This window comes from Cynocephalus volans, chromosome 4, assembly GCF_027409185.1.
Source record: "Cynocephalus volans isolate mCynVol1 chromosome 4, mCynVol1.pri, whole genome shotgun sequence".
NCBI classification, from domain to species: Eukaryota; Metazoa; Chordata; class Mammalia; order Dermoptera; family Cynocephalidae; genus Cynocephalus; species Cynocephalus volans.
Genome location: NC_084463.1, coordinates 21,522,984 through 21,548,538, shown reverse-complemented (window position 1 = coordinate 21,548,538; position 25,555 = coordinate 21,522,984). Strand labels below are relative to the sequence as shown.

The following is a 25,555-nucleotide window of genomic DNA, read 5'->3' as shown; positions in this document are numbered from 1 at the left end:
CCCCAGCCCCAGCTGCCAGGTGTTTTTAGAGTTTAAAAAACCTTTCATGATGAGGTAAAGTATTTGCAATCCCTGAATATATGGCCCTCGTAATGGAATTTCACTGTGGTAAATTTTTCCTTCTGTGCTCTTCAAGTCTTGGAATGCTCTGGTATCTGGTAACCATGGCTCTAGGTCTTCCGGATGTACTGCTCAGAAAATCCCCAGATCTAGCCAAAAGGGAGACAGTCCAGGGCTAGGTCCTCACTTCTGGCCTCTACACATTTATTTATTCTATTTAAAAAAATTTTTTTTATTGGTTATGAATATTTATGGGGTACAAAGCAAATTGTCACTACTTGTGCTTAAGCTGTGATGGCCAGATCCATACTGGCAGCATGCTCATTACCACAAATTGTAATTATACCCCACGTTCCCCACCCAATTATCCCCCAATTATCCCGACCTCCCTCCCCATCCCCCTTTCCCCACTCCACTTTGTAGCTCATAGAATGTTCTCTCCCACTGCAAGTCCAATGCACCACTGTGGTCTTTCTTTCCTTCCTTCTTTCTCTCTTAGCTCCCACTTACGAGTGAGCACATGCAGTATTTATCCCTCTGTGCTTTGCTTATTTCACTCAGCATAAGTTTCTCCAAGCTCATCCATGTTGCTGTGAATGGCAGAATTTCATTCTTTTTAATGGCAGAGTAGTATTCCATGGTGTATATATACCACATTTTCCTTATCCAATCATCCATTGATGGACATTTAGGTTGGTTCCATATCTCGGCTTTTGTAAACAGAGCTGCAATGAAGATGGCAGTGCAGGTATCCCTTCAACATGATGATTTCCATTCCTTTGGGTATATACCCAGCACTGGGGTTGCTATTTAACTTGTCTTGTCAGGCCAGTTGCAGGTGACTCGAGGTCCTGCTTCTCCCCACACCTCTCCTCTGGCTTCGGGAAAGTGGGAAGACAGCAGAGGCTGAGATATGAACAGAGCTTGTCACGTGTCTGTGGACACAGGATGGCCTCAGTGTTCTCTGTCCCTCCTCAGAGAACGTTCTTCCCCTCTCAAAGCCTGAGAGAGGCCCGCAGTTTCAAATCACAAACCCACACACCCTGCCTCTAGGGGCATTAGGAGCACACTGAAGTTGGACCAGGCTCTGGGTGGGGTGGATTTTCAACAGCTAATCTGCAAAATGCCCAAGACATGTGTGCCTTGGGTCTAGACACTCTTTTGTTCAATTTACATAACTGTGTCGCTGACTGGAGTGTGTGTCTGTGTGCACCCATGTCCCCAGAAGCAATGAATAAAACTCAAGACTCCAGAATTTCTGTGTTATCGCCCAGGTGATCTTATATCAACTCTTTTCTTCCCAAGTTTCATTTCCCAGAACCAATGCTTCACCTTCACCATCTAAGGAGGAAGAAGTATGAGAGTACTTGAAAAAGTTCGTGGAAAGATTTGTGTTATCTTTGAATTCGATTTTTCCACAAATCTTTTGAAGTACCTTCATATAACCCTCTTGTGTTCCTCTGCCCAGAGGGTAGGTCATAGGTTCTGGAAAAAAATCCATGATGTTCTTTGCTTGGGGCTCCTGGAATTGCCTTTTACCAGCGATCATGGAGAGGTGATGGTAGGGGAAGAGGTGATGGCAGGGAGAGAGGTCAGGCCTGGGAGAGAGAAATTTTTCTTTTCAGAGTTGTTTGAATTATACAAACACTGGAGCTGGAAAGAATCCCAGTGACCAGGTGGACAGAGGAGGAGACAAAAGCCTGCTCCTTTCTGAGAACAGGAAGTGCAGCTCCTGACAAAAGGCGGGTGGCCCCAGTGTTGGGAGTTGGATCTCCAGGAGAAAAGGGGCCATTAGAGCTATGTTTCTCAAATGTTAATGTACAAAGAAGCCTCCTGGCGTCTTTTTAAAATGCAAATTCTAAATGAGTAGGTCTGAGTGGGGTTGAGATCTACATTTTTAACAGGCTCCTGCTGATGTTGATGCTGCTGGTCTCTGGTCCACATTGGGAGTAGCAAGTGGCAATGGATTTAGCAGGGCTGTGCTCACTAAGTGAAAGGTTTCTGGCCTGTGGCTTGAGCTACTGCTTTATTCCAGTGTTAGGTTGACCAACTTATCCTGGATTGCCTGGACTTTCCAGGTTTTATCAATGGAAGTTCCTGGGAAAGTTGATGGCCCTAATTCCAGACCTGTCCTCCAAGCATACATGCCTTAAAGGCACTCAGCTGTCTTTTCCTGGACTCTGCCCGTGTCAGATGCTCGCACTTAGACTGCGAATTGGGCCCGCTCCTGCTCTCTGCAGCAGTGTGAGGTTTGCCTTCCAGTAAACCTCGTTGGGGCCTTCCATTGTCCAACTCATCCCTCTGCTAACTCCTTTTCTCCACTTGTGATACTCTTTCCCCATTCCTCCAGCCTGGCTAAATCGACCTCTTTTTTACCCTGCTCTGAGCTCCCGGGATACACCTGTGCCTGGTGCTTCGCATAGGTCATCTGCAGTGATTGACTATCGTGTACAATAACAACAGTGAAGGGGCCAAGCCCGTGGCGCACTTGGGAGAGTGCGGCGCTGGGAGCGAAGCGACGCTCCTGCCGCGGGTTCGGATCCTATATAGGACTGGCCAGTGCACTCACTGGCTGAGTGCCGGCCACGAAAAAGACAAAAAAAAATAATAATAATAAAATAAAATAAAATAACAACAGTGAAGAGAATATTATACATCCTTTACATAAAGAACCTCTCTCCAAAACTACACCATACTCTCCGGGAGAACAAGACCATGTCTGATCTTTCCTTGTGTCCTCGTGGTGCCTTGTACACAGCAGTTGCTAATTCTTGGAAGGAAGGGGCTTGTCCTGTGTGCTACCCTATTCCCAGAACTCAGCTTAGTGCCTGGCACAGAGTCTGTGTCCTTTACATGTTCATTACATGTTACTCCCAGAAAGGAGTGAATTAGAAGAGGCTCATTGATGCACATTTTAATCATGGATACTCTCTGAGGTCTGGGTTCATGGCATTTATTTTTGTATCTGCTCTGTATCTTTTTGCCAACTATCCCATTACACGCCTGGCACATAGTAGGGCTAGATATTTTTTATTTTGAAAGAAAGTGTGTTATTAGGCATGGAGTCTTTTCCAGAAAGGACTGGGCAGGGAGCTCTTGAGAAAGGCCCAGTCTGAGCCCAGGCTCTGGTGGGCTCTATGTCCTCACTGTGGTCTTCAGTGCCCAGGAGGCCAGGCAGGGGTTTCTTGTCGGAAGACAAAGAGTGATATTTTGGGCTTTTGTGCATACTTTGTGACCCTTTTTTCTGAATCCAGAGTTGTAATTGTATATTTTATTACATCCAAATAAAAATTCATTTCAAAGCCATCATGTGACTCTCTTGCTGGGGAAAGGATATGCAGAGACTGGGTTATGTCTCTGAGCTCAAAATTTTTTGTCCCTCTAAACAGCCCCTTTTTCTTTTATTATTTTAATTTATCAATATACAATGTAGTTGATTTTCACGTCCCTTTACCAATTCCTCCTTTTCCTCCCTCCCTCTCCCCACCTACCCCCATCAATATCATATCTGTTCACTTGTCTTAACAAGTTCAAGAAATTGTTGTGATTGTTGTGTCTTCTTATTTTTTTTCTTTTCTCCCTCCCATTCATTTGTTTGTATATTTATTTATTTTTATTTTTATTAGCCCCCACAAATAAGTGAAAACATGCGGTATTTCTCTTTCTGTGCCCAGCCCCTTTAAAAATCAGTGTCTCTTCCCTCCCTTTTCATTCCATGCTCCACCCCAAAGGCATGTGCTACAGCCCAACCTCAGCTTCTCTGCTTGTATAAAATTAAATCTCCATACGTTTATGGGGCACTTAAGATGTACACAGCACTTCGGAAGATAAAAACACAAGTGAAACCTAGCTCCTAACTTCCGTCTTCAAGGAGTTTATCCTCTAATTGCAGAGGTCATTGGTGAAAAGAAAAGTAACAGTTTAAGAGTTAAATAATAATGAGGATTACAGTGCAGCAATGTCATACGATGGAACAGGATTAATTAATTACTAAATGAGTGGCACAGATTCTGTGTGCTGAGGGAATTCTGGGAAGAAAGAGATGGCTGTGCACTGGACTGATCCGGAATGACCAGAGCCAGGGCCTTGGTTGGGGTGGGATGGAGTCAGCTGAGACAGGGAAGTTCAGCTCAGCTCAGCACATACTTATGGGGCACCTACTGTGTTCTAGGCACTGCGCTATACTCTTCAGATAGAGAGATGAATGAGTCCCCAGACCTGAGGAGTCTAAATCTAGAGGGGGAATGGAGAAGGAAACTTCAAGGACAGGGGCTGTAGGTGCACCTTAGGGGGACATTTAGCTCAGGCTGATGGCCGCTGGGAGGTCGGAAGGAACCGTCTGTTGTGACATTTAAGTTGACTTGAATAGAAAGTATTTAGGTCAAAATGTGGGAAAATGGGTGTTAAGCACTCACTTTTTAATCTTCGTGCAGAAATTATCCTGCACAAAGATGTGGATGGGTGAACCAGCATGGTGTATATGAGGAAAGTAAGCAGGTCAGGATCTTGGAGCAAAAGGCATGGTCCAGGGAGGAGCAGGAGATGAGTGGAGAGGCAGGCAGGGCCTTGAATGCCGTGTGGAGGAGCTTAGGGTTCTGAGACAGCCAGTGGGGAAGACTGGAAGATACAGCAGGAAATCACGGCTGAGAAGCAGGTTCTGGAACCAGATGCCCTGTTCTGTCTCTTGCTAGCTGGTGCCCTCAGGCAAATGACATAATCTCTTGGTGCCTCAATTTCCTCATCTGTAAAAAGGGTAAAATAATAGTACTTACCTCACTGAGGTGTTGTGAGGACTGAGTCAGCTAATCAGTATAAAGTGCTACGAGCAGTCTTGGAGCAAAGAGGGCACTCAATAAACCGTAGCCATTGTTAGCATTAAGGGATTTTTGGCTGGTGAGAGACTTGGACAGATTGTGTTTTAGAAAAGTCACGTCGGTGATAGTGAGAAGGCTGGATTAACGTGGGTAAAATCAGATGCAGAAGGCCAGTTAGAAACCTACCGCAGAGCTTGCAGACAAGCAGCGATGAGGGCCTGGGCCATGGCAGCAGCAGCAGCCCTGTGGATAGAGGGAGGGGCCAGATTCGAGAACTGACTAGAAGGATGTGGGAGCGTAGGAGAAAGGGACAGTTCCAAGGAGACGTCCAAGTTTTCACCTTAAGTATTTGGTGGATGGTGGTTCAGTAACTGTGACAAGAAACACAGGAGGAAGAATAAGTCTTCTTGGGGGTGGGTTGTCTTCTTCCTTCCTTCCTTCCTTTTCATATCGAGTTCCAATATCTATGGGACATGTAGTTGGGGATATCTATCAGGAAATCAAATACATACATTACAGGACATGGCTAGAGACGGAGTCGTGGGCGCCATTAGCCCATGATGGCAGTCGAAACCATGAGAGTGAATGGGTCACCAGGCAGAGCGTGCAGAGGGAGAAGTGTGGTGAGCAGCAGCAGAGTCCAGAAGTGCACAACATCTAAGGGATAGAGAGATGAGAAACCACAGAAGAGAAGCAGAGGGCAGGACAGTTAGGGGGAAAATCTAGGCAGTGTGTCATCACTCAACCAAAGGAGTAGAAAGATTTGTGATGCAGAAGAGACTGCAGTGGTGGGAGTAAATGTGTCGGGGGCAGGGCTGGTTCAATCTGGCTTTGCCAAGTGACTCTTGGATGGGAGAGGAGATGAGCTGGTTGCCAACAATCAGCAAGTAAAACCTACAAGTGGCACTTGGATTGGAAACTGCTGGAGAGACCTACTTTAGTCATTCATTTTTTTATTCAACTAATATTTATTGCATAACTACTGTGGATTTTAAAATGTGTGAAATGTAATTCAGTAATGAACATATCTAATAGAGGAGACAGGACAAGGATATAAGTAGCTGTAACACAAAGGCAGTAAGTATCACAGACGTGTTATGAGTTTGGATTAAGGAAATACTTCTTCTCCCTGGGGTGACCAGGAAATAGTTCATGTGTGAGATGGCTTCTGAGCCAGGCTTGAAGGAGGAGTAGGCTTCTAACAGGCATCAGTGGCAGACAGGCACTCCAACAAGTGGATGGGACATGCAAAGCCCTGGGGCAGATTAGTATGGAGTATAGTTGGAGAACACAGAATACTCTAATTTACTTAGAGTGTGGGGTTGGCACAGAGGTAGATTTAAGTTAGGTTGGGGCCATGTTATGGAGATTCTCCATGCCTTGGTTAGGAATTTGCACTTCGTTCGATAGGCCACGAGGAGCCATTGCTGGTTTCTGACTTAAGTAGTAACAGGAGAAGACTGTGCATCGGAAATATCTTGCTGACACTAATGTGTAGGGTAGATCAGCATAGACAGGAATGAGTTAGGAGGCTACTGTAATTGTCCGGGAATAAAAAGTAATGAAGGATTTAAGATGCACGTTGGTAGTGGGAAAGGAGACAGTGTACCTGAGAGACGGGTATGGGAGTTGGACCAGTTAGGACTTAAAATATGCCGATGTGGGAATGTGTGGTGTCTGGGTTAGTTGGGGGGTGAGGTGAGAGCTGAAAGGTGGCGGGGAGGGTTGAGTGGTGGTGAGGGAGAAATCAATGAAGATTTCAAGATTTGTACAGCTTGGATGGTTGGAAGAGAAATGGTTCCGCGAACAGAAATAGTAAAGTCCAGAAGATGAGCAGGTCCAGGGAGGAAAGGGCCAAGTGTTGCATCCTTTGGACATGTTGAGTTAGGAGGGCGGTGACTGAGAAATGGCCGTTCCACAGTGAACAGGAGAACTCGGCCACCTCACGAGCATCATCCCTGAGGTTGGGGGGCAGCAGCCACGCTTCAGGGGGTCAGGAGAGTGTGGGCAGGGTGGAAGTGGCAGCTGTGAGCACAGATGAGTCTTTAGAAAGGTTGGTCGTGGGTGAAAGGGAAGAGGGAGATGGGAGAGATATAATTCCAGAGGGCTAAGCAAATGATTTAAAAATTAAATACTTTGTCATATTCATAATATGATTTACAATGTACTTCAAGTCTGTTATCTTACTTAATCTTCACAACATTTAAGGGAGTCTGGGCAGGGACTATTACGTCCACTTTACAGATGAAGAAACTGAGTCTCTAAGACACACAGGGCCCATAGGTGTCACAGGTGGGATTCTGCCTTCTGGGCCAGTGTTCTTTCCACTCACAGTAATGCCAATAGGCCTGGGGGGACTTTGTCTGTTTACAGGTCAGGGCAGGTAGACCAAGTAGGAGAGATTGAAGACACACACACGCACACACCCACACGTCACAGTTGATGGGCACCGTGGGACGGAGGGTTGGAGCCTAGGTGGGGTCAGCTTTGGGAACAAGAAGGAGGGTTCTGCCTTGGAGGGGGAGGAAAGGAGAGGGAGATTAAGAATACAGCTAGCCGAGGAAGAAAGGAAGGAAGTGAGGAAAACTCAGAAGGCACAGAACCAATGGACTCTGAAAGCACTCAGCTGAAAAGCCAAAGAACATTTATAAAGCAACATGCCAGCACACACAGTGATGAGTGGGGTGGGCTGGAGGGTGGAGGGTGGACACTGGGTTGTGGGTCCCTATAGTTTTGGGCCACACAACACTGACCACATTTGTTGTGGGGGAACAAATGAACAAAGAGGCATAAGGGCCCCTCTCCTAAGCCCTGAAAATAGAAAGCCAGAAGGCAGGAGAAAGTTGTCCTGTGCAACCCTCGTACCCAGCCCAGTGTCATCCCTCACCCCACCCTCCCCTCCTCTTGGTTGCCACTGAAGTTCTGGGCCATTACTGCTCTTATTCTAGCCCTGGCCCCAGGAGAGGAACCAGACCAGCACCTGCTCAGAGTCAGAGATGGTGCAGGATGGGAGCTGACCGCCACTGGGGGTGAAGCAGGGTGGTGGCGGGGGGGGGGCTGGATGGGTCATCCCTCTGGAGGCAGGAGAATGAAGATATGCTATAAAGGTTCAGCCAAACCCTGGCTTCTTGTGCAGAAAGAGAATCCCAGAGAGGTAACTTTGCCTCCGAATCCTTTGCTCTGGGAATCCTGGAGGGTCTATCCCATGGGCTTTGTGCTACTTCTTAGTAACTTATTGGCAATCCTGTATTTTACTCTTTGTGTCGGAAGGGGTCTGGCTAAAACCAAAGTCTCACTGACTGGAATTTCAGGAATCTGCCCTCCTTGCTTTGCAGAGGTCATCGCGCCCTTTGGGAAGGAGTCCACACTGTTCTTGTTCTGAGGCCAAGTCTGCACTCAGGGCACAGGAAGGCAGTGACACCTCACAGGCTCCTGCTTCACCCTCTGCGCCGAGTGTCTGAATGCAGATGTGGGCCGTGTTGGACACGTGCTGCTGCGGGCACACACACAGCAGACCCTTCACGTCGCTACCTGTGGGAAGATGTGTAGGGTGTGCTCCCTCCGAGAAAACCCCGTGGTCTTTGACTCAGAGTCTTCAGGGCCTCTAGCTGAGGCTGTGTCCCCTGTTAAGGTGATCAAGTGTTCAGTTTACCTGAGACCAAAGGGTTTCCTAGGACATGGGAATTTAATGCTAAAACCTGGAAAGTCCCAGGCAAACCAGGATATGTTGGTCACCCTAACTGTCCCCACCTCCTATTCTGGAAAATTGCAGAGTTCAGGATTTCCAAATTCCACTGGGGACAGCCTGAATTTTCCTCCGGGGTGATGTACCCTGTACATGGTAAAAGGATAAGGTGCGATGTGATGCTACCTTGCCGTGCAGAGCTGGCTTCTGGATCTGCAGGCCTGAATTGAAATCTCCTTTCTGTCACTTTCTAGGTGTGTGAGTCTGGGTGAGTTACTTTATATTTCTGAGCCTCCATTTCCTTATCGGTAAGATGGGGTTATAATATCAATCTCACAGTTTGTTGCAAGGAACAAATGAGACAATATTTTTCAGTGGGGTGCCTAGCCCAGTGCAAGGCACGTTCGGGAGAAAGTAAATGCGAGCTCTCCCGGATTCCTCCCTCTTCTTCTTCCTTGCACTGGAGCGATACATATTTTGCAGATGGAGAAGGTGAGGCACATGAGCTGGAATACTTTATTCTGGGTCAAAATGACAGTCAGAATCAAAGGCCAGCAACAGACTTCTAGCTCTTGACTACATCTTCCTACTTTGGACAAGGGTTTCTCCATCTGGAATGTTCCCTGGGTAAGGGGAAAGAAACCATAGTTATTTATTTATTTATTCATTCCACAAATATTTACTGAGTACCTCCTATGTGTCAGGTGCTATTCTAGATGCTAGGAATTCAACTGTCAACAAAACAAACATTCTGTCCTCATGAAGCTTATATCCTGGTCCAGAAGACACATAGTAAACATCCATATAATATAATGCCAAGTGGTGGTGATTGATTTGAAAGGAAAACAAAGCAGGTTAAGGTGGTAGAGAATGGCTGGGGTCTGAGCATTATTCTCTAGGGGTGGCTGGGGACGGCCTCTCTGAGGAGGCGACATCCAAGCTGAGCCCTGGAAGAATGCAGCTGGGGTCTCCTGGGCCTGCCCTCCCTGACCCTGCAGCTCCCAGATCAGGCCCAGCTGCCCCAAGGGTGGAGGCAGCTGCTCAGGAGAGACAGCCAGCCCCTAGTTTGGGCTGAAGGAGTAGGTGGGAATGCAGCTGTTTTTATCAGCTGTCCTTCCACGGTGCTGCCTCCTCTGCTGATCTGAGCTTTGGGGATGGGGGAGGGAGCCAAGCAGGAGAATCAGTATTGAGGGTCGGATTGCAGCTGAAAAGGATATAAACGGGCTGCCCTGCCCTACTTGGAGACACTCTGCATGCGGGGACAAGTCACAGTGTATTCAGTTTCCTCTATGGCTCTATTTCTTTGGCATTGCCTTTTCCTTTAAGAAAAAAAACACACCCATTTGGATTGCAAGCTAAATGATTTATGAACATTATTCTTCTCCGTTAGTTCTACCTGTAGGAGCTCCGGCCCTCACAATCCTTTTCATGTTGATTAAGTACATTTGAAAGCAAGAAGAGACTGTCTGAAATTGCTTCACAATATAAACTCATGGCTTTCCCAGACCCAGGAGGGATTCCTCATCTTCCCTTTGAAAGAGTTCCTTTGCAGCTGGTTAAGCAGATCAGTCCAGAAACATGTAACCAGTCTTGTGTGTGCCCAAGGAGGCAGAGGAACAGTGTTCCTTCTGGAGTTGGTAATTATGGACTTGAAATCCTAGAATCTCTGGCCAGGGGTGTTCTCAGGAGTCATCCTTCTGGTCTCCCTCCCCTTTGCCGAGATGTGGCTGTATCTGACTTGGCCCCAAGGATAGAAGGGTGTCCTTTTTTTTTTTTTTTTTTTTGTCCTTTTCGTGACCGGCACTCAGCCAGTGAGTGCACCGGCCATTCCTATATAGGATCCGGCGTCGGGTGTTCTTAAAGAGTCTAGCAGAGCTCAGTGTTGTCGGGGGACCCCTCCAAATAGAGAGGGGACAGAGGGGGTAGAAGGAACATCACAGCCTGTCTTTGCATGTCCCCACCAAGCTAATGGACAGTGCTTGATCCACAGTGCCAGTCCCCAAGCTGAAGTTCCTCTTGGCTGGTTCTATAGTCAGGACAGGCCCAGTGGCCTTCCCTAGTTCCTCTCCCATCCTTCGTTTATTTCTGTGTGATGGAGATCTTTTAGGTAACTGAATAATTAAGGGTCTGGGCACTTTGACTTGGCCCAAGTTAACCTAGAAAGCAGACTTCAATAGATTCCATTTCTCCTCCAAACTCAGTTTCTTTTGCTGCAGTCTGGCCCTGGGCCCCCTTCCATTGATCTTCAGGTCCAAAACGCAATAGGACAGTTTCCCCTGAGCTCCTAGTCCAGCCACTGAAATTGTGTGAACTTATGCTCTCTTCTCTGCCTCCTCGCCCCACAGATGCCCCTCTGAGATCCCTTCAGCTTCTGGTCTTTCAAATCTAGGCTCTAAAGTTTTATTCTTCCCCATTTTCAAAAAGTTGTCATCCTTTATGGCTTCACTTCATGTATAAGCCCCAAGTTTCTCCCACTCTGTTCTCCATCCCTGCCATTTCCAGAGGGGCGTGGAGCTTATGTCTGCACCAGACATTAGACTAGACTTGGATCCTGTCCTTTCTTTGTAGCTTACCTATCGGGTGACTTTGGAAAAGCCACTTGGTACCTCTGACTCTCAGTTTCCTCATCTGTTAAATGGGAATAAGACTATCTGAGGAACAAATGAGACTGGTTTTGAAAAATGCGTTGTAAATTGTGAGTTTTTATTGTCTCCACAGGACAACAGTTAAACATTTAAAATGTAAATGTTTAAAATTCTACTTCTAGAGAGAGCAAGCCCCAGACTGTTCATGTGGAAACAGAAAGACAAGCACGGGTGGTGCCAACCCCACCTCAGTCCTCTAGGCAAGAGAAGGATGGGGGAGGGGAGCCGAGCGCCTGCCACACACCAGACACCTGCTTGGCTTTTGGGGTCTGTTTTCTCAGCTCCTCACACCAACCTGGAAACAGCATTATCCCCATTTGAGCAAATGGTGGGAATAAGACCCAAGAGGTTACGTCACCTGCCGACTGTCACCAAGTTAGCAACTTGTAGGACAAAGAATCAAACCCAGCTCTGCCTGGCCCTAATGTCCACTTTGTGTCATTGTGTGTCAGGACCCACCTCCTGGAGGGTTCCCATCACAGTGTCCTCGACATGTTGCCACCTCCAAATCCTACCCCATGCCCCTCGAATCTGTAATTCTGCCCTTAGCAATTTATTCCTCAGAGTTCAGCATTTCCTCCTGGGATTCTCTCCTGCTCTCCCTCCCGCTCCCCTTCCTTCTTTCTCTTTGGGCTGCACCCGGGGCTGCTCCTGAACCATGGTTCATGTTGTTAGCCCCTTTTCTTCCTGGCTAAGAGGGACAGACAGAGTAAAGTCTCTAAACTGTGTACCAGGGAGGGCAGCTGATTCTGAAAAGGGCAGAAAGGAAAGGCTTGTCCATCTGAGACAAATTTTATTCCCTTCCAAGTTTTGCCTGGGCTGGCCCTGCCTCTGTGCGAGTTGAGCCTTGCCCTGGGGACAGCCTCAGACATTTGCATCCTGCCTTCTGAGCCCCTAGTTAGCTCCTCCTCACCACCATGAAACAAACACAGCCTCTGCCCAAGGGATAGAGAGGATGCAGTTAGGTCCCCATCTCCTTGCCAATGCGTAGAGAGAGACAGACACATGGTCCTTCCCTTCACTTTAGCTCTCTCCTCACCTCCCCCCTCACCTTAACGTGGAGGGCTCAGCTCCACCAAGCAAGCCAAGCTAGCGAGTATCTGTCCACTCTGAGACATCCCCCTGTGCCCCCCCCAGTGGTTCAAAGGGCCTTTTGAGTGGGGGAGTGGGGGAGTGGCAGCCTGCAGTCCTGGGAGGAGAGATAAAGGCATAAGATCCCCCAGGGCCCTCAGGGTCAGGGGCTGTGTATCTGGTGACTTCTGAATGCAAGCTTCAACAAAGAGAAATCTGTGGTGAAGAGCCTCCCGAAGGAAATAAAATCTCCATGAAAACAAACTTTTGTTGGAAGCTTTCTCCTCTCGTTTTGGCAGCGTTGCTAAGTCCTGGGAGGGGAAGGCCATGTCTTCCGGAGCAGTCGCGAGGCTCTCAGATTGTCCAAATATCAGCTTGCTGCATGAGGACTGCTTTTCCCCCAGCAGGAAGGCCAGGCTTGGGAGTTGGTACAGTAATCATTGGTTTTCTAATAAAGGCTGGAGTGAGTACAGGGAACCCTGGGGGCAGTGGAAAGATCTCTGGACTGTGGATTAGGAGATTCAGTAGACACAGTACTGTGTGGGACACAGTTCTGTGACTTGAGTCAACGCTGAGATCCCTTTGTGCCTTGTTTTTCTTGCCTTTGAAATGGACATAACTTGCTCAAGGTCATTCAGCTAGAAAAACAGGGGCCAAGCCAGGATATAAACTGCTATTTTCCAGTACCCTGTAATTATGAAAAACAGAGGACGAGGTGAAAGGATCTCTGAAGGCATCATAAGGCCCCAGGAAGGCTGGGTGATTACTTCTTCTTTCCAGGGCTAAATGGTCACATGCTATGCTCAGCTGTTTAGTTTCTGGATCTTTTTTTGGCCAACATCAAGGAAGCTAGGGAATAGTTAAAGAAGGGCTTTGAGTTAGTCTTTGCTACTAACTTGAATTGATCAACCACATTGCCTCTCTCTAGATTGATTTAGGGATACTGGGTCTTCACGAGGTTTAGAGAATGCAGAAAATGAGGTCTTCCCCAGCTGCTGAGATGTTTTTATGTTAAATAAGTACAAGGGTATTTTTTCCCCTGGAGTCCAGGGAAAGGGTAAGAATTTGTGTTGGGTCCAGACCCATAAGATTGTTTCTTTTGGTCCTGCTCAGGGGGAAAATCCGTTATTGTGGCTGTCATCCTGCAGAGCTCAGAGGACCTCAGAGCAGCAGATAGCCAGAGAGATAAAGCAGGGACTGGGGCCGAGTCTTTCTGCTCCTGACAGGCTATGTGGCCTTGGCCAAGTTGCCCCTCTCTGGGCCCCCATTTCTCTTGCCATAGACAGTGTAAGGTGGGATAAGCCACTCTTGCCTGCATGTGAGAGGGAGAAGGAGAGAGAAACTCGGGTGGCTGGGGATGTGGTCCCCAGTCCCTTCCCCACTTCTTGCCTGGCTGAATGGTCAGGGCTGCTGTTGTTTATCTGCTTCTAAAGGATTGCTCACGTGAGAAGGTGTGTGCGTTTCCCCCCCGTGCTTCAGACGTCTTTGAAAACTGAGAGACACGTGGGCAGGAGTGCCTCTCTCAGAGTCCCCTCTTTGACCTGAGGGGTCATGCTGCATCTGGATTGGGGAAGGCCCATCCAGGGAAGCCTGGCTGAATGAGGGAAGGTGCCTCCTCCCCCTTCTTGCCTCCACTGTGCCTTTGGCAGCCTTGCCGGGTCAGTCACAGGCTAATAACAGACGGTACTGCTGGCGTCACATGGTTGGCCTGAACTGCCTGCAACAGGGAGGCATTGTTAAAGGCGAGTGACTAGGTGAAGCCTCCCACTGTTGACCACATGCAGAGTTCACATGGGGCATGTCTAGGCTCGGCATGGCCAAGATGTGTGTGTGCATGGAGGGAGGCAGGAGGCCGGTCTGAGCAAGCTCCCCACCTCCTCCTCCCTCAACACACACACGCACACACACATACAGAGTCATGCACACACATGCATGCACACAGAGTCACACACATGCCCACATACGTATGCACACCCATGGAATCACACGCACACACACTCTCCAACAGCAGCATGCTGGTGATATGCCAGCAACCTTTTCTAAGAGCTTCTCTCTCCACTCTCTCATTTCCTCCTTTACCACCTCTGGATCCCCTCCTTCCACTCCCCTCCCTGGTCACCTCATCCCGTTTAATGAGCAGTGAACACAAGTCCTGGATCTGCCAGGTTGGCCCTTTGCCATGTAGTTTGGAGGCAACACGAGACATAGAAAAGAACTAAGCAGATGTGAGAGCCCAGTGGAGCCGGGTTCAGATCCCAGCTCCTCCACTTAACCAGGTTCAGAACCAAGGACGCACTAGGCAGTTATTTAACTCCTCTAAGCCTTGCTTTTCTCACCTGTAAAACTGAACTATGAAGACTTTCTTGCAGGGTTGTTGGAGGAATGTGCGTGGTCACAGGTATGAACCACCCCACACAGGCAGGCACCCAGGAAGTGTCTGTGGAAGTCGGCTCTCTCCTCTGCTTGGCTGCCCTCATAAATATATTTCTGTGTGTGGTCTCCATGTCACTGTCTGAGACAGAAAAGAGGCCCACCCTAGTGAAGTGTTTGGGGTCGATTTTGCGTGGACTTTACCTCATTTATCCGGGGCTGGTTTCAGCTCTACATGGGAAATGCTACAGCTGTCACTCACTGAGCTCGTTCCGTGTGAGACAATTACTGTCTTTTCATCTGTGCAACGGCCTGCTCATCCCTTCAAAGCAAATAAGGAAGCTGAGGCACAGAGGGTTTAAGTAATTTGCCTGAGTTCTCACACCTGGTAAGTGGCTAGGAACCCACCTCCTAACCCTGACTTTCGATTGCATTAGATGATTTGATGCCTAAGGCAGACGGCACTGTTTTACCTGGTGATTTAACAGGTCATCTGCTTCTCAGAGTCGGCCCGTTCAGATGTGGCCATCTAGCTTTGCTCTCAAGTGACATGGACTTGGGTGGGAAGGCTTTAGTTCTGAGGAGCTGGGCTGTGGGAGGTCTGGGGGGGCATCTGTGGGAATCAGCGGGATGAGAGTTGGGAGTTCCATTCAGATTTGCAAACACTGGTGCACACCTACCATGTCCTGGGCCCCAAGCTGGGTACTGGGGATGCAGAGGTGACTAAGATCTTGCCTCTGCCTTCAAGGAACTCATGGGGAAGTGAGCGGGGCAGGGCTCCAGCATGTAAGACGATGTATAGACACCAAAGTTTGTGCAGCTGTAGAAGAGATTATGCATGGCGGTGATGGGGTGGGGACCGGGACCTGGTCTGAAATTTGCATGGAGGAGGTGATGCTGGAACAGACTCTACTGGGAATTAGACAGGAGTGAGAGGGAAAGGGCCCTCCAGGGAGGAGGGACTGGACAAGCAACAATATGGAGGTGTGAATGTGGAGGGGAGGAGTGGGCAGGGACAGGTAGAGTGTTAAGCACTTAGATTCCATTTTGCAAGTGATGGGGAGCTAGTGAGTGTATTTAAATAGGGGAATGACATTGTCAGGTTTATATTTTGCAAAATTAGCCTGACAGTAGTAGGCATGGATTAGAGAGGACTAGACCTCTGCAAGAGGAGCATTCGAGATATGTATCAGTTAGAAAGCCTTTGACTGCCAGAAACAGCAAATCCAACCCCAAATGGCTTAAACTGTAAGGAATTTATTTTCCTACCTATTATGAAGTTCAGGACCAGGACTGTTCTAAGGTTGGATAAATTCAGTGGCTCAGTGATGTCAACAAGCACCCAGGTTCTTTCTGTCATCCTCTGGATGTTAGCCCTATTTTCAGACTAGCTTTCCTCGGGGACACAAGATGGTGGTGGCAGTTCCAGGCATCACACCAACCTCCAGGCAGCTGGCATTAAAAGGAGTAAAACAAGTTGACTGCACAATTGTGAGGAGTAGCGGAGGCTACAGCAAATCGGAGAGTGTCTGCTCCCAACCTGTTGGCATTCAAATTCAAAAACGTTAGTAAGTACTGTCAAAAAGTATAAGAAAAGTTAAGAGACAAATGACAAACTGGGGAAAAATTTTACAACTCCCTTTATGAGGCTGTTCTCCTTAATACATGCTCCTAAAAATCGACAACAATAAAAACATAACCCAATAGAAAAAAATGGACAAAGAATATAAACAATTTACAGAAAAGAAATTACAAATGGCTGTTAACATTTGAAAGGATATTCAACCTTGCTCATAAAAAAAGAAATACAAATTAAAACTATCTTGGGATACCGTTATTCATTTATGTTTTAAATGGGCAAAAATCCAAAAAGTTTGGGCCGGCCCCATGGCACACTCGGGAGAGTGCGACGCTGGGAGCACAGCGGTGCTACCGCAGCGGGTTCGGATCCTATATAGGGATGGCTGGTGCGCTCACTGGCTGAGCGCGGTGCAGGCGACACCAAGCCAAGGGTTTCGATCCCCTTACCGGTCACAAAAAAGACAAAAAAAAAAAAAAAAAAGTTTGATATCACACCCTATTGGCAGAGCTCTGGAGAAACAGATGGTCTTATAATGTATATCAGTACAACCCCTTCGAAGGGCCATTTGGTAGTATCTATCAAAATCATAAATCATATGCCTTTTGACCCAGCAATTTCGTAATGGGGAATTGATCCTAGAGATATTCTTGCACATATATGAAATGACATATGTATAAGTATTTTCTTTGCAACACTATTTGTAATAGCGAAGGATTGGAAAGAACCCAAACACTCATTAATTGGGGACCAATTAGTTAAATTATGGAATATCTTGGCAACAGAATACTATACATTTAAAAAGAGGAATGAGGAAACTCTCTTTTGTACTGATATGGGAAGGTCTCCAAAATGTAGTACATGTAAAAAGAAAAAAACAACCAGGCCACAGAGCTGTGCTTAAAAAGGGAAAAACAAGAACCTATATTTGTATTTGCTTGGACAGGTGGAGACAGGAATGGGAGGGAGACATTTCAGTGTATACCTTTTCATACTTTTTGATTTTTGAACCATGTTACATATTACCTTTTAAAAAACAAAACAAAACAAAATCGAAAAATCTGTGCAGGTATTGATATTCAATGCTGTATCCCACAGATATGTACAATCAATTATGCTTCAATTAAAAAATTAAAAATAAATAAACAAACAAATAACAACAACAACCAAAACCGAAAAACTCTGTGAAAATCCCAAGAAATGTGTGGGGCTGAATTCTGCCAAGAGCTGATCGTCTCTAACCTCTGGACTCTGAATTACACAGTGACGGTGGAGATGAAAGGGGGATAGATTCGAGAAATCTTTTTTAGGAGTGAAATCCTCATGGGTTGGGTGTGGGAGTTACAGAGAGGGCCGAGGTAGCATCAGAGATGCCCCGACATGTGGGTACCTGGTGAAAGATGGCCCCATTCTGAGATGGGAAGACTGCAGACAAGCACGTTGGGGGGAAAGGAGGCAACTTCAGGTCGCTGGGGTGATCACCCTTGAAAAATCATTTCACCTCTTCAGCTCAGTCTCTGCAATTCTCCAGTCACTCCATTCCTGGGACCTGACCTTGTCCTATTTCTCCATCCATCCACAGAGGCAGTATTTCTGGCTGCAGAGGGGATGTTCTCCGACCCACTGAAGGATACAGGCTCCTGGTTTGCTGGTGGCATCCCCCCTGCCAGCACAGCCCCTCAGGTATGAGGCACAAGATAGGTGTTGGGTCTGCAGGTGGCTCTGGCAGGTGCCTGAACTTGGGGCCTCCCAAGGAGCAAAGGCCAGTGTCTGCAGCACTAGGGGCAGGGAGGAGACCAAACCAGTGGACACGACAACAGAAATCCCACATTCCCTGTGGGGCCAGCGTGTCCTAGACAGAAGGCAGGATACTGTGCTCTGCTTCACATCTCCATTCTAATTTTCTTTGGCTCAGCATCTTCTGCTGGAGAGGACTCGGGCTATGAGCCTGGTACCGGGGCATCGTGGGAGATGGTGGCCTGTGTTCTCCCAGGATTAATGTCCCCCGGGTGCACCTTGGCACTGATGGCCGTGGAAGAGGTGGATGAAAAGGGGAAGTCAGGGGAAGGGAATGCTAGGCAAAATGAGCATGTGGTATGTGGCTTTCATGTGACAGGTTCAGTGGGGTGGGATGTGTGTTTGGGGCATCTCAACCCCCTTTGGTGAGAACAGTAGCAGCTCTCAATAGCAGCTCCCTGCCCTACTCCAGACCTATCTACAGAGTTGTGGGCAAGGATGAAAACTGGACTGAATAGTTAAAGGCAGCTGCGCTGCTGGGTGTTGGAGGCGTGATGAGCTGGTGTGTGAAATATGACCACACTCTTTATTCTAGTTGTCGCTGGAAAGGATTAGAAGACAATTAATAAATCATTTAGTGCCCTGAGTTTAAGTAACTTATTATTATGGGCTGCATATATTTATTACACTTCACTGAGCAACGTTGGCACATTTCCTTTGACTGTCACACAATTTGTATGCAATTTGTTTCAGAAGGTTTCCTTAAAAATGCATATATAAATTATTAACCTGCATTCTTCAGGACAGATTGCCAGAATCCCACCCCCTCCCCCACCATCCTGTATGAGCCTCATAAAAACTTCCTGTCCCCCAGATGAGGGAAGTGCTCTGTCCCACAGTCCACCCACCGTCCAAAGGCCTGGAGAGGGGACAAAGAGTCCTCTTTCTGTCTCCCTAGGTTGGGTACCTGGAGCAGAGACCTAAAATGATTATGAAAAAAACAAACACGTGCTTTTGGGGTAATTTGCTGGCACCTGGTAAACAATTGTTGATCAAAATCCTGCCTTTCAAAGCTGCAATGAAAATAAAAGAAATCAGGAGGCAGGGAGAGTCAGCCCTTGACCAACATTGCGACTCCAGTGACTTGGGAGCCATAAGATTTCAGACTCTGTTCATCGTCTAGACGAGAAAGCTGAGCCCACAGTGGAGCGACCACCTGCCCCAGGGTTACACTTGCAGGTGTCTTCCTCATCCTCAGCCCACACCTTCTCATCTCTCCTAGCTGGGATTTTTTATGGGGCTTATATGGATGCCTTTCTTTCAACCTTTCTCTAAGATGCACCGGAAGACCTTCTCCACATTTTTTCATTTTAGTTTTGCTTGGTGGAGCAGTTTGAAGTTTTTGGTAATGTGACATTTTTAGTTGAATTCTGAATTATTACAGCTCCTCCTCACAAAAGCTCTCACCTAAGTGCCTAGGGACTGGGTCAAAGGACAATCTTGACTGCTTGCTCCTCTTCTTTCCAGGTGCCTTTCTTAACATCTGCACAACACGCATCTGTCAAGCACCTACTGTGTAATGGGTGCTCCTGGTGTGCGTGTGCAATGCATTGTGAAACACCCTGCCTTAATCTTGCTTCCACATTGTTGGGGTGACCCATCACCCACAGGAGTCAATCCCTGTTGAGTGAATGAATGAGCTGACTAGGAAGGAATACAAGCAGCTTCTGAACACACAAGACCACCTGCAGGAAGAACACAGCAGCCTGGAACTATGGAGAAAGAGACTCACTTGGGGTTTCCTAGACAGCTAAAGGTTTGCTTCTTGAAGCACCCCAAGGATGTCTTAAACCTTGCAAGTGGACCTGTCCCCTGTCTTCCCAAGGAAGTTAACCAGAACATGGTTGAGGCTTAGTTAATGACTCACAGGGTTGCCCCTTCTCTCTCTCCTTAGTCAACCCTCCACGCCCCCAGTTTGCCTTCTAGGGAAAGTCAAGCCCCCTCCTCTTTCATCACTTCTAATCATCTGAGGCCCAAGTTATCAGATAACTTAGTCTGTTAGAAATGTGTGTAAAAGTGGAGCAGGAAAGCTATAAGTAAGGGCATGAGAGTTTTCCTTATGAATAAGGTTCATAAACTTTAGTGCAAAGATTTTGTGACATGTATGTTGATTGCTCAGAGACTTTTTAAAGTTGTTCTCTTTCCAGTATTTTTACACTATGTTGGATTTATGACATGATTGAATAGCTAAATCACATGCTGATGAGGAAGGCGTTTTTGTCACAGAAACAATGACATTTCTGCTGGGAGTAAAGACTGTCAGGGTTGGTAAAGGCATTTTATCTATTAGTTTGCTTTCAAGAGGGTCACACTGAAAGTTCTCCAATTTGGTTATCTTAAGCCACAGGAAGGCAATTTAACTATGAGAAGGACCTCTTGTTCACTGGAAATTTTGCACATCAGTCTGGAGAAAGCAGCTGCTGTGGCCGCCTTGCTCACCAGCTCTTCCCAGCTCTCCAGTCTGCCGGAAACAGAGCTGCTTTGTGTCTTCTCCTGATGGGCATCTCAGGCCGACTGTACTGAGCCCGACAGAGGGCCCTCCAAGCAGGTCCTGCCTCAAGAGGGCCTGGGAGAATCTCCTGTGCCAGCCCATGCCACCTGCGAGCTCTTTAGCTGGCAGGTGCCAGGTGGATGCAGTCAGCTGCTCAGGAGAGAGATTGTTCTGGGTAGTTACTGCTAGCGAGGGATCCCATTTCCTCTCCCTGCCATCAGAGTAATCAGTCCTCTGCTGGAGGCACCTCAGAGGAACGATGAGCAGGTGAGGAAGGGCAGGTGGTTCTGCAGCCCAGGGACTCTGGGCTGGCGACAGAAGCTGGCTCTTCAGGCCTGGAGGCCACAGGCCTACACTGTGAACTCAGGAAACCTCCTGCCCCTCCCCCGTTTGTGATGAAATGGGGCCTCCTTAGGAAAGGCACAGTTTTCCCACTCCGTTTGTTCTCAGATTGGTGTTATACCCTGGAGCCAAATTAGTGGCTAAGAACAATTGGAAACAAATGCTCTTCCAGCATCCCGCTGTGATCCGGGGATCCAGGTGGGGACACAAGCCACATGGCTGCTTTCTCCACTGCTTTCCTCCGGAGAGAATCTGCACCCCAGAGCCAGTCAGCACAGCCAAATTCCCTCAGAATCAGCCAGCGCTGTGCACATCTGCCTAACCTCAGCTCAACAAGCTGCAGCCCTGTTATGTTATTTATAAAATAATATTCAGGACCAGCCCCAGAAGAGCACTCAGGACACGATGGGTGGGAAGTGCCATGGTGCTATTTGGAGAGGCCTGGGGCTGGCCTGCTAGAGTGGGTGCTGGGCGTTCTGAGGCCCCTTCTGATGGCTGCCATGCGGGCACCCATCTCTGAGGTACGGGTGACTGTTGGTTTGGCTTGGCCTGGACTCGATGGCAAAATTCTTTCCACTCCCTCCAGCACTGGTCTGAGCAAAAGTGTCTAACACCACTCTTCCCCGCCTCTGGATATGCTTGCCCCAAAAGGTAGTTGTTAATGGAAGTTCTGAAAATACTTGGAGGGGAGAACCTCCTCTGTAGTCCTTGCATAGCTGCTGGATTATACGTAAACCCTCAGTCAACTGGTTGTCTGTCTCCCCCATTAGACTGGGCTTCTTGAGGCAGGGAGCTGGACTCATTGTTCATGACTGATCCCCAACCTAGTAAAGGGTCTGATGCTTGGAAATCATTTTATAAATGAATGAAGAAAATTACTGGCCTGGCTTCCAATCCCTGACTTCCCTGACATTTTCACTCCTCTCTGACTGTTTTCTCAAACGTGAAATGAGGAGGTCGGAATGGGTGATCTCTAAGACACCATCCAAGTTCAACCACGGCCAGTCTAATGCTGGCTCCTGCACCAAGTGGGCCCACCCTCCAACTCCCCCGCTGCCTCCGGGCTGGCCGGCTCCTGGACAGGGGCTGCCCGCTGTGGCGAAGCACCCTTTGCCCTGGTCCTTAGGCGTTATGCAGATTTCCAGTCTGGGCCAAATACTGTCCTCTGCCTGGGCTGTTTTCCCTGATGCATCTTCACTGTCATTTTTCTCAGTCACACAGTTGAAAATTTCCTCCAAAGTAAAGCCAGATGCAAAATGAGGCCTTGTTAGCACAAAGAGATGCATTTGTTGTGCCCCGGGCTATACCTCCTGGGTAGGCTGTATTTACTTTTCTTTCTGAGCTAGAGCCTTCTCCACAAGGGGAATTAAGGGCCTCTTCATTTCCAACCAAATGAGGAAAGCCAAAGGGTCAACCTGGAGTACATCCACGTCCCTTTGTCCTGATGCCTTTGTTCAGGAAAGCAGGAGCCAGCTCTTTCCTCCTGTTTCATGCCTGGTACAGAATTTCCCTTGCTTCCTGTGGAACAACAACAGCAATATTTACTTGCATGAGAGACATAATTTTAACTTTTCAAAGTATATAATTATTTCATTTCATTTTTACAATATCTCTGTGTTGCAGGCAAGACAGGAATAAACATCTGGATTTATTTGAGGCCCCAAGATTTACTGGCATCTAGTCCAAGATTTCTTGGAATCTTAGGATTTTCTGGCTGCATGTGAATGTAGTGAATATCTTCTCCACTGATTCTTGACCTCACTGGGAATGTGGACAGCCTTGAGATCTTGGTAAAATTTATAAACCTTTCCCCAGAAAAATATACACAAAGATACCATTCTGGATAAAATTTCAAGGGTTTGTGGACCCCTAAAACCTCAGGTTCCTCATCTTCTGTTCCAGCAACTCGGTTCAATAGATGAAGACATCGAGGTGCAGAGAGTGAGGGGTACGTGCTCAGGGTCACAGGTTGGGAAGACCAGGGCCATGTGCTAGGTCCTGTCTAAATGCTTTCTAGCACACTAGTGCTCACTGCCACATCAGATTAGGAGCCCAGATCCTCTAATCTTTTTCTCAGCCTCCCATTCCCTTCTCCTTTTAGATTTCCTGCTCATCGTTTTATTGCTGTGGATAAACACCCAGACTGTCTTTCATTTCAGACTAGAGAGTTGGTCTGCATTCTCTGCCGGGACCAGGTTGTTTTCTCCTTTTGATTTTTTTAATCCTAAATCATTTCTCATTTTTCCAGCATCCGCCCTCTGGAGTCTCCTGGGCTCAGATGCCCCATAGGATAGTCACCCTCCTCAATGTCAGGCTGGCCTGGTTGGCTGGTCCTCGGGACGCGATGGGACCAGGAGCTTAGTCTCTCTCTTCCTGGCCAGCTCTGCTCTGGGCTCCCCCCAGTGAGACTGTAGACGCTTTGGGCTTCCTGCTGTCTCTGTCAATCCTTGGTTCCCTTATTCTCTCTTTGGGCTGATGAGCTGCTCTTTTTCCTGCTCTTTAAGATCCCAGGCTCTTTTGTTTTCCTGATAAAAGTTGGGAGAAGTTAGTAGTGGGATATATATATCTTTTAATTGTGGTATAATACACCTAACAAAATTGATCATCTTAACCATTTTTAAGACGTTCAGTGGCATTAAGAACATTCACGTTGTTGTACAGCCGTCACCACCGTCCATGCACACAACTCTCCTCTTGCAGAACTGGAGCTGTACCCATTACACGACAACTCTCCATTCCCCTACCTCCCACACCAGCTTCTGGCAACCACCATTCTACTTTCTGTCTCTATGAATTTAACACTATAACTACCTCATATAAGTGGAATCATTAGTGTTTGTCCTTTGATGACTGGCTTATTACACTTAGCATAATATCTTCCAGGTTCATTGATATTGTGGCATGTGTCAGAGTTTCCTTCCTTTTTCAGGCTGAGCAGTAATTCCACTGTACGTATACGCTGCAATGAGTTGATGCACTCGTCTATGATGATCACTTGAGTTGCTTCCACCTTTTAGCTATTGTGAATAATGCTGCCATGCACAGGGGCGTACACGTATCAGTTTCAGTCCTTGCTGTCAACTCCTGTGGGTATATAGCACATGCCCAAAAGTGGAGGCTTGTTTTTAAGGTATCTCAATTATTTTCTGCTGTCTCTCAAGTCTGTTTTTATTTTACTCTTAAATTAATGTCTTTTTGAACAAGTACTGACCTCACTGGGTCTATGGCCCATGCTGCCAAGGTGACTTTCTCAGAGAGCCCCGGTGGGACCACAGAGGACAGAAGAGACTTTCCAATAGCTCGCTTCCCTCACAAGGCTCAGGAGGCCTCTCTGCCACCTCCACTGCTGGTTCTATCAGGAAGTGTGTGTGGGGTTGGAGGGATTTCCTCGGGCCAGACTGGGTTAGACCCGGGTTAGAACCCAGCTCAGCTATGTATCAGCAGCATGACCTCAGCCAGCTTACTTCACCTCTCTCCACAACTTATTTCTGAATCTGTTAAAAGAGCAAGATGAGTTGGCCCCAACCTTCTAGAGCAGCCCTGTCTAGTACTACTTTCTGTGATGACAGAAACGTAGTCTCTCTGTCCAGTACGACAGCCACTAGCCACCTGTGGCTGTTGAGCGCTTGAACTGTGGCTAGTGAGACTGGGGAGTGAATTTCACATTTTGTTGCATTTTAATTAATTAGAATGAATTTGAATTTAAAAAGCCACACGTGGCTAGCGGCTCTCTTACTGCACCATGCCGCTATAGAGGATGAAAATGGGCTGCAGTAATACCTACGTAGAAAGGGTTGACTGGCACCTAGTAATCACCCAGTAAACATGTGCCATTATTAGGTATCTGTGTCTCACTTTCCGGCCCACCACACCTGGTGGCTCTCAACGATGCCCCACACTGGCCGTCTGGAGTCACCCGGGGCAGGAGGGAAGGTGTTGCTGCAGTGGTGCGTGTCAGTAATGAGCCTTGCACCGGAGTGTTTCTGGTCTGCTACTTTCCCTGGAGGGTCATGTGAGCCGGAGTGGTATGTGGCCTGCTTTGCAAGTGATTAACATGGTGTAAGCAATCTGCATAGAGAGAAAAAACCCTCAGTTGGTATTCCATTATTCTATTAGAGTTTCAGAGCCGGGATTAAGTGGACATGATTTCTTCCTATGGGCCATTAATTTTGTTTTATTGCTGGTCTGATGGCCATTACCCTTTTTTGCCAATGCATTCCCCCATTAGGTTTGTACAATTAACAAAATATGTGCTGTTAGGGCTTTGATGGGAAGAGTGGGATGGAAATAAAGGGAGGGGTGCTGTCGCCACAGAGTTGGGGGTAGGGAGAGGCTAGACCCAGGGGTGGAGCCTCTGGAATAAAGGGGGGTGGGCCTCTTCAGCACCTGCCTTGTAGACATTAGCATTCCTGGATAACTGCGGTAAGACCTTTCCCTGCTCTCCCCTGACTATGGGTGGAGAAGTTGCCCAGGTGAGAGGGAAGGACACTTGGTGTGTCCAGGTGGGAGCAGTGCTGGCGTTTGCTTGCCTTCCCCCCTCAGCCTCCAGTGGGGTCCAGCACAGCTGAGAAAATGATGTGCCACCCCCACCCTCCCCCACGCTGTCACTTTGAACCCGAAAGTTTTCAGCAGGTAGCTAAGTCAGCCTCTAGGTGTCTGGCCTGCAACAGGAGAAACTTCCAGGGTGACACCTGCTTTCTT

At 47.7% G+C, this 25,555-nt stretch overlaps 1 protein-coding gene across 5 annotated transcripts in view; it reads left to right on the top strand.

Annotated features, from left to right (window-relative positions):
* The window catches only part of PKNOX2 (PBX/knotted 1 homeobox 2), a 266,441-nt gene that overhangs the window by 33,506 nt on the left and 207,380 nt on the right, over window positions 1-25,555 (top strand). For 2 of the 5 annotated variants that reach the window (XM_063093948.1, XM_063093945.1), the window contains exon 1: window positions 17,824-17,907. The exons of the other annotated variants lie outside the window; for them this stretch is intronic. The gene's annotated coding sequence lies outside the window, so the exon portion shown is untranslated. Of the gene's footprint in view, window positions 1-17,823; window positions 17,908-25,555 lie in introns of those variants that run through there. 5 annotated transcript variants of the gene reach the window in all.